This window comes from Gymnodraco acuticeps, unplaced genomic scaffold, assembly GCF_902827175.1.
Source record: "Gymnodraco acuticeps unplaced genomic scaffold, fGymAcu1.1, whole genome shotgun sequence".
Taxonomy (NCBI): domain Eukaryota; kingdom Metazoa; phylum Chordata; class Actinopteri; order Perciformes; family Bathydraconidae; genus Gymnodraco; species Gymnodraco acuticeps.
The window spans coordinates 286,255-304,577 of NW_022990213.1; the positions used below are offsets into that span (position 1 = coordinate 286,255).

Sequence of the window (18,323 nt, forward strand, 5' to 3'; positions counted from 1 at the left end):
CTGATGTTCAGGTGTGGATCAGTATGTAGTGTTTCTACTTTAAAGAGTCCTCTCCTGCTGATGTTCAGGTGTATATCAGTATGTAGTGTCTCTACTTTAAAGAGTCCTCTCCTGCTGATGTTCAGGTGTATATCAGTATGTAGTGTCTCTACTTTAAAGAGTCCTCTCCTGCTGATGTTCAGGTGTATATCAATATGCAGTGTCTCTTCTTTAAAGAGTCCTCTCCTGCTGATGTTCAGGTTCATATCAGTATGTAGTGTCTCTACTTTAAAGAGTCCTCTCCTGCTGATGTTCAGGTGTATATCAGTATGTAGTGTCTCTACTTTAAAGAGTCCTCTCCTGCTGATGTTCAGGTGTATATCAATATGCAGTGTCTCTTCTTTAAAGAGTCCTCTCCTGCTGATGTTCAGGTGTATATCAGTATGTAGTGTCTCTACTTTAAAGAGTCCTCTCCTGCTGATGTTCAGGTGTATATCAGTATGTAGTGTCTCTACTTTAAAGAGTCCTCTCCTGCTGATGTTCAGGTTCATATCAGTATGTAGTGTCTCTACTTTAAAGAGTCCTCTCCTGCTGATGTTCAGGTGTGGATCAGTATGTAGTGTTTCTACTTTAAAGAGTCCTCTCCTGCTGATGTTCAGGTGTATATCAGTATGTAGTGTCTCTACTTTAAAGAGTCCTCTCCTGCTGATGTTCAGGTGTATATCAGTATGTAGTGTCTCTACTTTAAAGAGTCCTCTCCTGCTGATGTTCAGGTGTATATCAGTATGTAGTGTCTCTACTTTAAAGAGTCCTCTCCTGCTGATGTTCAGGTGTATATCAGTATGTAGTGTCTCTACTTTAAAGAGTCCTCTCCTGCTGATGTTCAGGTGTATATCAGTGTGTAGTGTCTCTACTTTAAAGAGTCCTCTCCTGCTGATGTTCAGGTGTATATCAGTATGTAGTGTCTCTGCTTTAAAGAGTCCTCTCCTGCTGATGTTCAGGTGTATATCAGTGTGTAGTGTCTCTACTTTAAAGAGTCCTCTCCTGCTGATGTTCAGGTGTATATCAGTATGTAGTGTCTCTGCTTTAAAGAGTCCTCTCCTGCTGATGTTCAGGTGTATATCAGTATGTAGTGTCTCTACTTTAAAGAGTCCTCTCCTGCTGATGTTCAGGTGTATATCAGTATGTAGTGTCTCTACTGGGACATGTCTCAATGCTTTAATGTTCAAAAAGCTCTTTATTTTTCTCATACTGCCTGTGGTGCAGCTCCTCTTTTCACCCTGTCTGAAACCAGAGCCCAGTCTGCTCTGATTGGTTAGCTGGCAGGCTCTGTTGTGATTGGTCAACATTTTAGAGATGTCCCGCCCTTAAGCATATCACGTACAATGTGTTGCAGCGCCAGTTTCACATAGTTATGTCTCTATGTTCCGGAAGTAAACAAAGGAGTCCAATGGAGGCGTTTCAGGCGGGGGGGGGGGGGGGGCGGGGTCTGCCTCTGCCCTCTGCCTCTGCCTCTGCCTCTGCCTCTGCCTCTGCCTCTGCCTCTGCCTCTGCCTCTGCCTCTGCCTCTGCCTCTGCCTCTGCCTCTGCCTCTGCCTCTGCCTCTGCCTCTGCCTCTGTTGGTTGGATTGGTTAGGTGAAGGCATGAGGAGTGAGGTACGTTAAGATGAGGGTCACAATATCATGATTCACCAATAATTAGCTGTGTGCTTGTGTCTGATTCAGGCAGAGTGTGTATTTTCATTATCAAAATGTCTCGCCCATCCTCTGGTACACTCAGGTTGCCACTGCATGCACTGTCAGCGTTGTTAGCTGCTAGCTGGCAGCTCAGGCACCGCCAGGTTGAGAGCCATGTAGAGAGCCATGTAGAGAGCCATGTAGAGGCAATCCCTCAATTATTGAAAGGCTCTGATGTCCACTGATATCTGATGTTCATTTCGTAACCATGACAACACTAGTTCCCCTGACCTTAACAAAGTAGTAGTTTGAACTCAAACAAGGACCGTTCCCAAAATAGAATGAATTAATAATTATTTTTACATCAGTGAGTTTGGCTTTCCATATTGCTAAAGTCGTGCTGTTGGTTTCAATGGTTGCTCATGGAAATGATTTGGTTGTTGGCTAAGAGCTGTCAATGAATCATTGAATTGTTTGTGCACATGTGCCTGCACTGCACAGATTTATTTTCAAATAGCTTGAGTATGCCAACATAGTGTAAAATTACTATTTTTTATTTAAAAGGCTGCCTGATGGTATTTTCAAAGGTTAATATACAACATAGAAACACAAAGCCAGGTTTCCCTCCAAGCATTAATATGCATATTATCTAACTAGAAAAGCTGGATGGAGTGACAACATTTGATGAACTCCATATTGTTAAAATGTTTCAGACCTCCTAGAAGGTTTTTTTCCCCACACAAATAGACTCCCTGGATCATATGTTATCCTCTCGCCACTACCAGAAACAACCAACCTCTTGCTTTTTCTTAGTTATTTCTGACAGCCGGGTGCTGAACCAACAGCTCGTCTACAACAGCTGATGCAGCAGTCCTCCGTCAGTGTCACACACACTGGATGTGGTAATTTGCAGTACTGCTGGGCAATCACAAGTGTTTAGCCACTGCCATACAGCCCAATACAAAATCAATGTGGTTAAGTGCGTAAACTGGAAGAAAATAATCCTTGGGCATGTCAGCTCAAGGGCTCGAGTTCTTAACCACTGCTTTACATAACATACAACGCCCTGAAACTAGAATACACTTAGAGAATAAGGATTGAATAAATACATCTTCATGTTAAAGTCAATGTTAATCAGATTCATCAAGGTGAGTTCACTGCATTCATACATGCAGCAATGTGTTTTCAATATACTTAGCAGCAGAGCTCTTGCTATTCAATGAAATGTAAGTGGTTGCATTCAGGCACAAAATGTATTTATTTTCCTGCTGATTGGAGGAGATGATGTTATACAGTCTATGTGTTGAATATCTGACTATTGTTGGTAGACAGCCATCTGGGAACAGGAGTCCTTGCAGACATAAAAGCCAGGAGAAAAAACTTGAAGCAAATATTGGACTTCAGAGTGGTATCATACTGCATTGCACTGCTCCTTAATGTTTGCAGCAGATGTGATAAATGTTAAACGTATGACCTTTGTTGTGTGCCATCCAGTCTGTGCTTATCTTTACTTGCCACAGCACACTGTCTGGTAGTTCAGGTGTATGTGAATTGGACTGAATACAAAAATATAATAGACAGGGAATTACTTTGACTTCCAGACAGTTTGTCATTCTCTTAAAATATACTATTGCAGCCTTTGTGATACAGAATTAATTGCATTTTGTGAAAGGTCTTTGCCAACTGACTGTGCAGACACTCCTCAAAGAGTCTCAACATCACACATTAGTTCTTTTTCATCAGCTAATGAATCTCAAAAGTGGCCTTTAAAATCAAGGCCTTGTATTTTTCAAAACACAGTAATCATTATAAGAATCAGTGCAGAGGGTGTGCTCTATTCCACTTTTTATATTTCAACTTCAAAAGGTATGCTACTGTCACTGAAGCCTTTATAGAAATGCAGCCTGATTTCATGCACTACAAAAGTGAATCAAAAATATATTTTCTCCTTCTTCCTTAGGTAGTGTTCTCTCATAATATCTTATGAATAGTTTATTATATAACTGATGTACAATGGCTCAGTTTTTAGTGCCCTCTGAAAACTTCTGATGTTATATACAACCTGTAATGTTTTTGTATTTGCAGTAATAAGTAGTAATTCATTTTTTATGCTTCATATGTGGTGTCAAATGTATAAATGCATATCTCAATTTACATGTGTTTTACGAGTTAACGTAACGGTGACATACAGTATATGTAGTCAAACAGGGAATATCTCTTTTTATTTTCATTTGCTGATGTATAATCTTAACCTGCAGTGCATTGAGCTCTTTCAGTAACAGTCCATCTCATATTTCAAGGCGATTATTTGAAATATGAAAACATTATAGTTGAATTTTTCTGGGACAGCTTACCCACACATCATAATGACAACAACTATACAACAGACTGGGCCACAATTAGAATCAATCTGTGTTAATATAAATATATTTGTAACGTTATAGTTGCTTGTATGTGGTAGCATTCACTTTATAGTGATAATCCACACATAACTTAAAGGTCTCCTATTATACTATTTTTAGGCATATGTTATGGGTATAAAAATATATAAAAACATGTATATTAAGTGTTTTGCTCAAAATACCAAACAGATCATGCATTCTAGCCATGCCTCAGATCCCTCTATTTCAGCCCTGTTAGAGTACTGCTGATCTGGGTCCTTAGCTTGAAACAAAAAATAGGAGGGGTAGCAAATGCCGGCTCAGAGTTCTACGAGATACTCAGCCAAATGCTGCCGTGATGAAACGCCATATCATGTTCCAAACCACATCAAGGATTATTTCTGAAACAGTATGGAGCTCATTTCCTTTTTTCCTTTCCTGCTTTTTTCCACATACTCTCTCCAGTACAGGTTAGCTCTGAGTGTTAGCGATGCTTGATAATGTAAACAAAGACTATATGACGTCCAAAACAGCCAGGCATTGTTTCTGATAGCAAATTTCTGATAGTGTCGTGGGTCCACATTTCTGATATGATGTGATTTATGTCATATCGGATGCAAATCTGGATCAGCTCCGTTGTACCCCCGTTTTTAGAGATTTGGGTACGGAGGAAAAGAGAGAGGGTTTTGTTTTCTGACACTTTGTGAGTTCCCTGACACACCGGGGGACACATATTTACTGTATGTATAAAAGACATGCAAAAGTGCATTTTACATGATAGGTCCCCTTTAAAGGCAAAAATAGCAATTTCTCAGTGTCTGTCACAAAGGGCCACATATGCATTCTAAGTTGGCCAGAAATACCATTATGGTTTAACTAAAATGTTCAAGGTCACACACTGTCAGTAAAGTTTAAATATGACTTATGTTTGGTTTAAGAATTTTAAAAAACTGGTCTCGTTCATTATTATATTATTATTTCTACTAGTGCATTGACTATTCAAAACGTGCCACATTTGATGGCAGAATCCCACAGGAATATCAACGGCGAGCGAGCAGTACATCACAGCATATCTTGATGAAGGCTATATAGCATCCTGAGTGGGTGTGACATACAGTGCTCAGCGGTAAATGGTTGTGAACGGTAAGACGAATGGAATGATCTGATCATATTGAGCGCAGGCAGTAAAAATCACGATTTTCTTTCTCATATAATAATAATAAACTCACAAGTTTGTTCACAGTCAAATAATTATGATTAAATGTTTCACTTTTACCACCCATGCTCCAATAATGTTTTGAGTGGACTGTCACTATCAGATTGTCGGTTTTCTCACTTTAACGTAAGGACCCGCGACCAAAAATAACACCTGCCAGCGGGTTCAATACTAGTGTTTATTCTAGTGAGAGACTTCCTTGTGCTGCTCTCCTGTAGTCCTGAATAAGAAGTAGCATCCTTGTAATGGAAGATAGAACCGTATAATCACATTAAATGGACTAGGCTGTAGCTTTGTAGTCCATGCTTGGAGAATGGGCTTCCATTTTCACTTCCCTTTGTAGACGGTACTTTGGCTCTAAATCATTATTCCAACGCAGTATGAGGGAGGGAAAGCAGTGGATGACAGGCTCTGATCTAAGAAACTCCCCAGCTAAGAGGTATGGACATTGAATGCTTTAATAGTGTGAGAGCTCCTCAGAGGTATATGAAGACTTTTTTTACCACAGTGTACATGGAACTAATTTCTATCATTTCTACAGCTGCTTTCAAGCCACACATTCAGCCAGGGCTTATGAAAACAAAATATTTTACTGGTGAGTTGTTGTGAGACAGCTGCAAAAATTGCTTCTGCATATAATTTGAGCAATTTTGAAAGCTATGTTAATGCTAGTTTGTTTGGTCAAAGTATCCCTGAGTATGACACTAATGGTTAGGGCAGCACCTTGCATGGTAGCTTTTACCCATTGTGTCTGAACGTGTCACTTTGAGTGCTATGGATAAAAGTATTGTAAAAATACTGCCATTTACCATATAATTAAACTATTAAACTATGCAATACGGTAACTCTACATTAGAGGTTACACGTTATCTATACGTCATTGTGGGTAACACTTTACGGTAAGGGTACATGAATCATCATGAATTCGTGCATGACTTAATGCATGAAAAAGCCATGAATTCATTCATGTAGTACTCATGAACTATCAGTAATGTACAGGTATTAATAGTATCTCATGCATGACTTAATGCAGGAACAATACCTTCATTAATGCATCAACTAAGGTATCTCAATCCTCATGACTTCTGAGTTCTTAATGATGTTCATGTCTTCTTCATATAGATCTGCAGTTAAAGTGACAGGCCAAACAACTGACCAGTCACAGCAATTCCAAGTGTTGTAATCATGATGAACTAAGCATCATTTTGTCATTACTTCATCATGTTTGTGCCCCTTCAAATAAAGTGGTGACCCGGTCTGTCGGTCACAGCAGTGCATGTATTCTGTTGAATTCAAAGTGTTGACCCCAACCCTGTTCAGTGTGTTGACCATTAATCATATGTTGGTTATTAGTGTAAACGATGGAACAGGTCACCACTTTATTTGAAGGGGCACAAACATGATGAAGTAATGACAAAATGATGCTTAGTTCATCATGATTACAACACTTGGAATTGCTGTTACTGGTCAGTTGTTTGGCCTGTCACTTTAACTGCAGATCTATATGAAGAAGACATGAACATCATTAATAACTCAGGAGTCATGAGGATTGAGATACCTTAGTTGATGCATTAATTAAGGTATTGTTCCTGCATTAAGTCATGCATGAGATACTATTAATACCTGTACATTACTGATAGTTCATGAGCACTACATGAATGAATTAATGCTTTATCATGCATTAAATCATGCATGAATTCATGATGATTCATGTACCCTTACCGTAAAGTGTTACCTCATTGTGTGTCTGCATCGGCTGCAAATACATTGGTAAAACACTAGTTGGCAGTATGGTCTCTATTTCACTGTGAGGACATTCTAGAAAACTCTGACAATTCCCAACTGGACTTAAATTGTTGCATGCAAATTGTGCAAATTAACATATTTGGCTTCCCTCTGTGTTACCAGTGACTGGAGTTTCCCGCTTAAGTGGCCATCATATGTCCCATTTCCCTTTATTCTTCTACTGGGGAACTGTGTTTGCAGCATAGTATGCAATACATAGCTAACACATGAACATTAAACCATTTCTGCCCGACATAGAGCAACTACAGCATCGCAGCAGTGGAAATAGTGGTATAAGTTGATGTGAAGTTGCATTTCTCCGCAGGTGAAAATAAGATGGCATATGGTAACATATGCATCTATCCGGCACTATACTTGTACACTTGACTGCTTTAGCCTTAGGTTAGGTCATAATATCAGTTTCATCTTATAATAAATAATTAATTTGTATAGTAAAACTTTTCTTTCAGCTCAAGTAACTCCAGGGATTTTTTCATACGGGCTTCATGTGTAAAAGTCTATGCACATGTTTGTGTTTGAAATTATCTTATTTTCTCATGCAAGAGCAGGTAACAGCCTTGCTGCTCTTGGAACTGACTTTGCTCGATGCATAATTTATTAAATAAAATTCCCAGCCTATAATCGTTGCCAGTGGCGTTTTTATATGTACAAAATTGGTGGGGCACAAAAAACTTAGATGTCTATAGCTCCTGCATTGAGGTTCATGGCTGGTGAGGCACTGGCACTGACTCTTCAGGTTTACAAATATTATATTTTGACCTAAATCAAAATATAATATTATTTTCAAAAGCTTTTTTGTCTGATGCTTCGATTAATTTTAAACTGACAGTTCAACAAAAGGATACCCAAAAAATGTAATTTTATCATTTAAATATTGAACTGTTCTCTCTTAGTAAGATCCCATTTGAAGTCCATTTGCCTATCCTTCTGGACAAAAATCTCTATTACTTTTTTTAAAAGTCCTCCTTATCTTCTTGTAGTTTCAAAAATCTATCATAAATCTAGTCGAGGTTACGCCGAGCGTCAAGCTCTTTGAAATGGAACGAAACCACGGCAGACTATTCAAAACTGGACTCGAACGCCCCCCGAGAACTACACATGCTGGCTATTGTGTTTCGCAACATGTTCTCTATGGCACGTCTCTACTGGGAATTGTAGTTTTAAAAGACGTTTTCGTTTTTCCCAAAATTAGAAGTTGACAGTATTAAACTGTGTACAGCCCTGGAGGTTTAGGCAATAGGAAACAAATTGGTCTGTACAAATGTAAAACATGTAATTACTAAATGGGTGAAAATCGCTTGTATCCATAATGGGCAGCATTAATATATACCCACATGACAGCTCATTGTTACTTTGTAATTCTACTCCACTACAATTCAGAGGTTAACCTGGTATTTTTACTCCACTACATTTATTTTAGTTACTTTGCAGATTCTGATTAATGATGTGAAATATAAACAACCCTTAAAGCAGACTTTAGTTACACCTGAGTCAAATTCAGGGAAAGTGCCAACAATCAGGAGAGATATTTGATAGAAGACTAAACATTTATCTGCAGATCTCTATAAAGTATATTCATTACTCGTTATTCTCTACTAATAGTTAATTAAAAACTGTATATTATGGCTATTTTGCGCATCCCTTTCAAGATTTCAAGATTTTCAAAGGTTTATTGACATATCATATTATACACAACTACGGTGTAGTTATGCAATGAATGAAAAACTTGGGTCACAGGTTCCTCAACAGCGCATTACAAGACATCTATCAATATGTGTGTATACCTCCACCATTAAACTGTCATATTCTGCACATTTCTTATTCTATCTACATACATAAGAGTATAATTAATGTGTATAATATCAGTTTAAAATAAGTGCTTCAACATAGTTAACATTGCAGGAAAGCAATATATTAGACGTTAAGTACTTTGTCAGGCTTAATATATCTATCTGTAGATAGATACCCCCAAAGCTTTTTTTCTTATTTGAAAGAAGACCTTAACCTAAAGTATTCTTTAATGTGTTAATAAAGGTTAATTAGTTTGTCTGTTTTGCACATCCTCATATTAATATCTTTGTACATCCAGCACTAAACTGTTTTATTGTTGAGATCACTTACAGTATCTTCTTGATTTTTTATTTTCTATATTTCTATCATTGACCTTCTACTTTCCCCCTATGAAAGTATGTACTCTTAATATGTTTTTCATCAAATAACATTATTCAACAAAAATAACATTATTCAACAAAAATAATTCAATAACGTGCTTTAACCACTAGGTGGACAAGGTACACACAGCATACTAATAATAACTTTGTATTATTAGTGTAGGACACTTATGTATGTATAACATCTGAAAATATTTAGTTGTATTCTTGTTTTTACATAATTTTACAGGATATTGCTATACTATTTCTCATGTTTTACTTCTACACATTAATATCTGATTTGTAAAACATCACCGACAGAAAGGTGTATCCGTCATTTAATGGTAAGCTATTGAAATTGTGATTCCATAGATGTGTCTCCCATCTATTCTCTCAACTCAGTATTTGCATTCTGATATTCAAAGAAAATCAGTAATATCTTTAAAAACGTGCATTGCGGCTAAAACATCCAATCAGCGAGCTGAGGATCTTTCCTACGTCTGTTTCCGGTATTGTTCCTGTAATGAGAGTTCACATTTATGCTACATTGAAGGGTGGAATTGACTACACATCTTCAGAAACATAACTTGCTTCAGATATAACTCATAGCAAATAAAGTACAACAATATAAGTAATAAAAAGATAAAACACTGGCATGTAAGTTACGTTAGAATAAATAGAATGGTTTTGAATAATAGATGAGAGTAAAATCTACGTCACTTTACAGCCCCGCCCACTTTTGGGGAAACCAACGCTGTCATTTGAACGGCGATCAAGCCTGAAGCCACAGAGATCTTCTGTTACTGTCCTTTCTTCTTAGAGGAAGTACAGAAACACGTTACTCTGGATTTGTTTTAATGTTTGAGGTGCAATAAACGACACAGCAGCTTTTTGGCATGTTAAAACTATTATTTTCTGCCTCGCTCATGAGAGTAACAGCTGGCGAAATTACAGCCTCGCCTACTGATTTTAAATGTGTGCAGTGTGCTCTAAAATGATATTTATAAATGACTATTATCAATATTATAAGCAAGACAATAAATGGCAAAGATATGTAGAAAATAAACGTATTTAAGATACGTTCATAAGAAACGTAACGTGGGAGAAAATATGTTTCTAGAAGATATGTAGAAAATAAACGCATTTGAGATACGTTCATAACGAACGTAACGTGGAAGGAAATACGTTTCTAGCTAAACGTAATTGAGAATGCAGTTTAGTTCTTTGGGAACGTAATTTTTAGGACACAGGGTTGCCATAATACATTCTGACGAAAAATAAAAATTATTATGAATACAAATAAAATAAAAGAAGTCTCCCGTGAGTTACTACAAGCTATAAAATAGATTTTAAAAGCGTTTTATAGAATACAAGCTCACTGCTGAACGTTGTAGAAATGCGTGTGTGCACCACGACAAAGGAGCCTCATTCACTTTACATTGGGCTTGTTTGCGTGGTGCAGACACGTAAATGTAGCAAAGTTCGTGACTCCACCACGCAATGCGGTGTTAAGGAGTCGTGGTGGAGTCACTCATTCTGGTGAGATCAGGTTGGCCTTGCTTTACAAACCCTGTGATTAGTCATCAAGCCCTGTGATTGGATGTTGGACTGGCAGTGCGAGAAGGTTACGCTGAGCGTCAACAGCTCTTTGAAATGGAATGGAACCACGGCAGACTTTCCAAAACTGGAATTGGACGGGTCCAATTAATATACCCACATGACACCTAAGGTCAGAAGAGCTTTAACAGCTGGTCTTATGTCTGTGACGGTACAGCTGATGACTTACTTTCCTCTTCTTTGAAAAAAATGTTCTTATGTACATGTTGTTTGGGGGAGAAAACATATCAAACCAAGAGATCGTCAGCTTTGATTTTCGCTGTATTAACCATTTCCTGAACATTTGGTGTGTGTGCCTTTTACTGCCTTACCTCCGCTACCGGCATCGCTTCATACAACAGATCTGAGCGGTCCAACTATGACAACACTCCTTGAACATGCGCGCTATGGGAGAAACTGCCTTGGTACAAAGCAGCAGTGAAAACATGGTACGGAGTTTCATTGATTTGGGCATTCTCTCAATAAGCAAGTGGAATGGATTTGATAGTGAAGCACTGACACAGTGCTCTACAAAGTGCGGCGAGTGGATAGACCGATTCACGGACTTTCCACATGGTAAAAGTGGAGGGGTCTAAACGAATCATTTGAAAAAGTGGGGGGGACTTGTCCCACCCTCATATAATGGCTGCGACGCCCCTCCTGTTGTTCATTGATAAGCCTGAAACATGCACTTGTCAAGGTTCAGAGGCAAATTTTGCAAATATGGCAGTAGCCATCGATCATCTTAAGATAAGATAAGATTAGATATACTTTATTGATCCCAAGTTGGGAAATGTTTTTGTTACAGCAGTATACTACTTTGTTCTACTCCACTACAATTCAGAGGTCAACCTGGTATTTTTACTCCACTACATTTATTTTAGTTACTTTGCAGATTCTGATTAATGATGTGAAATATAAACAACCCTTAAATCAGACTTTAGTTACACCTGAGTCAAATTCAGGGAAGGTGATTGTCAAGTGCCAAAATAAATTATGCAATATATTGGACGTTAAGTACTTTCAGACTTCATATTTATCTGTGGATAACCCCAACGTTTTTTTCCGATTCAAAAGAAGACCTTAACTTAAAGTATTCTTTAATGTTTAAATAAAGCCTTATTAGTTTGTCTGTTTTGCACATCCTCCTGTTAATATCTTTGGACGTCCTGCACTAGCTGTTTTAATGTAGAGATCACTTCAGTATCTTCTTGATACTTTCTATTCTATATTTCTATCATGCCTTCTACTTTCCCCCAATGTTGTATGTAGGCTACTCTTAATATTTAAATGTTTTCATCAAATAAAACGTATTCAACAACAAAATTCAATAACGTGCTTTAACCACTAGGCGGCGCAGGTTAAAAAACCAGTGGTGTAGTTAATAAAACATAATAATATCAAACATAATATGACTATTAACTTTATTGTGAAATGAAAACAGAACGGTAAAGGAAAATACAGTTTCAGTCTCTCGATGTGAAGCTTATGCATTGTACCATGAACCTGTATAGACCTGTAACAGTCAACTGCATGAGGAGTTGGAAAGGTAGTAAATAATATCTTTAAAAACTACAAAAAAATCCCTTTCTATCAACTGTGCACCGTTATGGTGTAAATATAACCTATCTACCAATTGGATCAAATATAAAAGTCAGCCGAATTAGTGTTGATACTGCAAGGAGACGTATTGTGTGAAAAGAAATGGAAGATGTTGTTTAATTGCTAATATATTTATGATCCACGTCACGAACCGTGTATTACAATGCCGTTATGTGATGACTTCCAACGAGAAAAGCAAGAACACTCGAAAACAAATCAATCGATGTTTTAGCCTATAAAAACCTCTGAAAAACGAAAGGTGTCTCTCAGAATCTAAAGAGAAAAACCTATGGGAAAAACACAATAGCATTGTACACAATTTAAACCAATAAATGTCGTACAATTAACAAGGATAAACTGATGTTTTTTAGTTGATGAATACTGCCGATATCACTGTTAAATCTTTTGATCATTGGGTTCATTATGAAAACGTCAAGACCGGAAATACTGTTTTCAACCCGTAACTTTACATGGAGGCTGCCGCATACCTCAAATCATCTTCGTAATATCTATCAAACTATAGATCCTACATATCGACTGGACGTGGATTCTAAAAGTACAATCTACACTTCTCGCTAGAAATCTAATCAAAAAGCGTTTTAATGGCCAAACTTAGTGATGTTACGTATTGCGCCGAGGCTTGGGAGCGTGTGTCGAGTAATCCCGAAGCTTTTTGTGAAGCATGTATCGAGGCTTGTATCGTTTTGTGCCAGTGACGTCATCGATGACAAACGAAGCCTCGCTGCCTGTCGATACCACGTGACTGCTTCACGAAGAGATTCAGATCGGTTGAACCGTTGAACCACAACGCATGGATGTGCAGCTCATCCAGAATGCAGCGGCTCGCCTGGTCTTCAACCTTCCTAAATTCTCCCACACCACTCCGCTCCTCCGCTCCTCCGCTCCCTTCACTGGCTTCCGGTAACTGCTAGAATCCACTTCAAGACACTGGTACTTGCGTACCATGCTGCGAATGGATCTGGCCCTTCCTACATCCAGGACATGGTTAAACTGTACACCCCAGCGCGTGCACTACGCTCTGCATCAGCCAAACGGCTCGCTGCACCCTCACTGCGAGGGGGACCCAAGTTCCCATCAGCAAAAACACGTGGGTTTGCTATCCTGGCTCCAAAATGGTGGAATGAGCTCCCCATTGACATCAGGACAGCAGAAAGCTTACACATCTTCCGGCGCAGACTGAAAACTCATCTCTTTCGACTCCACCTAGAGCAGTGGTTCTCAAACTTTTTCTGTCAGGCCCCCCCTTTGGAGAAAAAAAAAAGTCGGGCCCCCCCCAACACAAATAGTCTGGCTCAGTGGCGGCACCAGAGATTTATTTTGGGGGTGCTGTGGGGTAGCTTGACGTTTCATAGAGGGTGCTCAAACATTTAGGGTTTCCCATTAAGGTACCGGGCACTACAGTGGAATGTTCTACTGCAACACTCCCCACGCATATACACAATGTACCCGCGACTGTTACAATGAAGGCTCGATATGCTCCCCCGGGAAGATTTTTTTTTAAATATTGAAGTTAAAAGCATTAATCTGGTGCACTTTGAGAGCAAAATGAAGAGATCTATGGATACATCTCTCAACACCCATTTGAAACAGAACTGTAAACAGATTTACTTTTTCTTTATGGATATTTTACAAATCACTCCCCTTTTAAACTTTATTCTTGTTTTACTGTCATATAGTATTTCATAGCTGTTTTTAATTTATTCTCTTATTTTTGTATAACTATAATGATCATATAAACGTGTGCCTCGGAAATAATTGTTTACATTAATGGTGACCAAAACATTTGAGACCCACTGAGATAACACTGAGAGTCCTTTAGTTCACTGAGTCCCTCAGTCTGACAGGAGAGGACTCTCCTCCACCTTGTTGTTGAAAAAACTCCTTATATCTGTTAGCGTAGCTCGCTAGCACCAGAAGCTAACAACAACGATCTCCGGCGCTCTCTCTCTCTCTCTCTCGCGCACGCACACAAAATGGCTCGTTCCACACGCACACAGAGCCAAGCTTTAATGAAACACAGAGACCCAGACGTAATAGTACTGTATCGTATTATTTTCGAATCAATAATTTTTCAAAATATGATTTTTTTTTTTTTTTTTTTAATAATAAGAAAAAACATTTTGCCTCCTGGTCTCTCGCGCCCCCCCTGTCATGCCTCTGCGCGCCCCTGGGGGGGCGCGCCCCCCACTTTGAGAACCACTGACCTAGAGTGATAGAACTATTAACAAATAACTGCTAACAGAGCACTTATATACTAATAAAGGACTGGCTTATCTAAAGCCAGTTGAGTAGCACTTGAAATGTTTGGCTCTATGAAACCTGATGTACTTATATGATTCTGTTTTCTTCAAGGTTGTGTCTTCCTGGTCGAATGTACTTATTGTAAGTCGCTTTGGATAAAAGCGTCAGTTAAATGCAATGTAATGTAATGTATAATAAGAACCATATTACCCCTCCTGTACCCGGACCCGGTGACACGATGGAATCAAGAGAGCTCAGACCCTCACTTATATGAGGTCGGAACATGTCATAAGTATAAATAGATACAAGCATAAATAAATATAGGAATAAAAACATGAATAAATAAATGAATAAATACAGGACTAAATATGTTGCAGTGTTTTCAGGGAGCTTTAGTGTGTGTGCTGCGGCTCAGCTGGAAAGCAGTTGACTCACGACCGCAGGGTCCCTGGTTAAACGACTGAACAATACGTACTTTTTGTTGTTTATAAAAGCTACAGCTAAATGAGATAATGTAGTAGTTAATAAATGTATTCTTTGATATGGTTTAGCCTTTCTCAGGCTACAACATGGTTAAGTTTATGAATATTATTAAGGAATACAAATCCCTCTTTGCAATGTTTACCAGCCTCCTTAGGCTTTTCAATCACAATCATTAAACTGGAATAAATACAATATTGTTAACATGAAAATATGATTTAATGTTCGTTGTTTAGAGTTATTCTAAGGCTTTACTCATTGGGAACTCGGTATGAGATAGAGCACACTGTTGAGATGTCCAATCTGCCTGTTGTACACACTTTGACCAACAGGGGGGGTTTGTGTTCAAATGAAGCCCATGATGAAGCCTCATGAGATGAACCCTTTTGCGAACCAATTGGCTGGAAAGCTTCAAAGCTTCATAAGGCTTCATCTCACCATCACTAGCCAAACTATCTTACAATTTAGGATTGTACAGAGAGGGCTTGTGACGTAGCAGATCACAGAGTGACTGACTCCGCCACTGACACACACACACACACACACACAGTAAAACTTAATAAGTTGTGGTAACTTAGAAAAAGTATGCAAACTCGTTGCCTCACAATAAGTAACTTAACTTAACTTAGAATGGTGAGTTTGAACAACTTGTGTATTCTAAGTGTGCTTCAATTAATTTTGAGAAGTACAGCTGACACAAACCTTTTAAGTTATGTAAACTTATGTAAACTAAGTTATGCCAACTTATGTAAACTAAGTTATGTAAACTTAAAAGGCCTGCTTTGCATTAACCTATTTTTTTTTTATTTGTGTGAACTCAATGAATAAATTAAACCCTACTTAAATATACAAATCACCAGAACTTAACCCTTTTAAATTCTACTAACTCGTAATTTCTAAGGTTTACTATTAAATTAAACAAACTAATTCCTGCTAACTAAAATAATTGTACTACAACAAATCTCTAAACACGTTGTGTAAACTCCAACAATCTCCAAAAATAATGCATTAAAAACACAAATTGATTCAATTGCAATATAACATTTATTTTCAAGTGCCAACAAACAGTGCTTTTTAAGTACTCAAAACCCTTATCTTAATAAAAACAGCAGTGCACAACCCACCAATTGTAAAAATAAAAAATATATAATGACCACTATGAAGAAGAGTACATTGTACTTTGCTCTCAACAATTGACAGAGTTATAACAGTTTCCCCAGAGTAACAAACTTTTGTCATAACATTTAACGGTGCAACTTTTTTAAGTGCCAAGTTCTATCTGATAGTTGATGACTATCTTGACTAAGGTCTAATCCAGTAGAGCGTTTCTCAAAGTTAATAGTTTAGGTGAGAGAGCTTTGGTTCCTAGTCCAAGCATCACTGTTTGAACGAACCTCAGAGTATTTGCCATGCATTTTGGGTGATCTAAATGCAAAGCATATATCAGGCCAAATAACAGGCCTGTGGAAAGTTTTTGATCTTTTCCATGACAATACCTCCCTCAAGCACAATGTCAGTGGAGATGGGTTCGAGGTGGATTGAGCTTGGACCCTCCTGAGGACTGTCTTCGCTGAGAACAGTCAGCACACCAACAGTGACGGATGATAGGGCCTCATCTCTCGTTGTATCCTGCAAAGAAAAACACGTTATTTAGACTATCATCGCTACCTATTAGAGTAGGTCTTCCTATGAAAACATTCATGTTGCATTTGCATTAAAGTCTATGCTAAAAAATGTAGCTGAAGTACACACTCAAACTGCGTCGTAACATTATATCCAAAAAGGTGCTGTAAATGTGGTGTGAGGAAACTAATGCTATGGATGCAAATACAGCTAGGAACGTGCATTTATTTTACACCTCATTTCTAATCTAGACTCTTGGTCATGGAATTTAGAGTACAGTATTTTGAACACACCAAATTAAATCTTTTGGTTGCAAGTTTGTGTAAATAGGGGATATGACTTTTCAATAAATGCAAACCAAACAGTTTTTTTGTGTTCAAGTACTTACAAAGCATGTCTTGAAGAAATCCTTGGAGTCGTCGCCAAGAACAATCGGAATGCCTTTGAGGACAACAGAGCGCTGTTCAGTCACGTCCGGTGTCTAATGATAGAGATAAAGAAGATAAAGGTTAAATGACAAACTCACAAGATGAAACATTTTGGCCTTTTCCATCTTTTTGAGGGGTTGTTTTAATTATTTTAGAAGGCTTTTGAAGTAGTACCATATCGTCATCAATGTATGTGACAAAAAGTTGCTAAGTTATATTACTTACCGGCCAGTTGATGCTCTGCAGTTTCTGTCCCACCGATCCTTTTTTTGACTTGAACAATTGGATGAAACGTGGGGTGTGCTGGCCCAGAGCCTCAAAGAAGTCTGCCTCAAGGTTCCGACTGGTAATCCGATTAAATTCGTCAAATACCTGAAAAAGTAGAGAAGGGGGTGGGGTAGGAGATGGAAAGCCAGCACATTAGGAAGACATTAGTTTAAATCAGGCATCCTCAAACTACCGAACCACCACTGTCTCCGGACTCTGAGCAAATTATACTTTTCATATGTATGATCTCTCTGTATTATATGTGAGACATCGCCACAACGCATTCGCAACGAGTACAAATTCTCCGCTATGTCCACTGCAAACAGCGCTCTGCATGTCTGACTGTTCCACTGTGTTCCACCTGTGTGTGTCAACGCTTTGGTCCAATCACATTCAGCATCCAGTCAGCGTTTTTTCCCCCCAAACAATCTGCGAATCAGAGGCACAGTGGCACAGTAGGGCGGGTCTTCGCGGAATGCGGGTGGGAAAAATGTGTGTGTCTCTTTCAACCTGTCTAAATCAGAGCGAGAATTAAAACAAAAACAAAAAAAATTCAGAGCGAGAGTTAACAGCTCATCTAGTTCCATCTGTACTGTAGCTAGTAGCCTAGTTTCACCTACCGGGGTGGCAACTGACACCCTAAAAATAGCCTTGCCACCCCAGCTGCCACCCCAGTTGGTAGCTTTGTTTTGAAAGAAAAGTTGTGGCTCATCGGACATTTATGAGAGAAAGTATCTAATGTCCGAGTGCAAGTGAATGCAGCACAAGATGCACGTCATGTAACCCCTCCCCCGGTCCTGGCGCGAGTGTGGACATACGATTGGTGGCGATTTCATTTTGAACTGGACGGCGCAAA

At 38.6% G+C, this 18,323-nt stretch overlaps 1 long non-coding RNA gene across 1 annotated transcript; it reads right to left on the reverse strand.

Annotated features, from left to right (window-relative positions):
* Window positions 1–16,290: 16,290 nt before the first annotated feature.
* LOC117547583 lies at window positions 16,291–17,722 on the reverse strand. Its single transcript, XR_004569209.1, has 3 exons — window positions 17,426–17,722; window positions 17,161–17,253; window positions 16,291–16,778 (listed from the first exon to the last, which is right to left on the reverse strand). It is a non-coding gene; the product is annotated as an uncharacterized LOC117547583 (long non-coding RNA).
* Window positions 17,723–18,323: the final 601 nt, after the last annotated feature.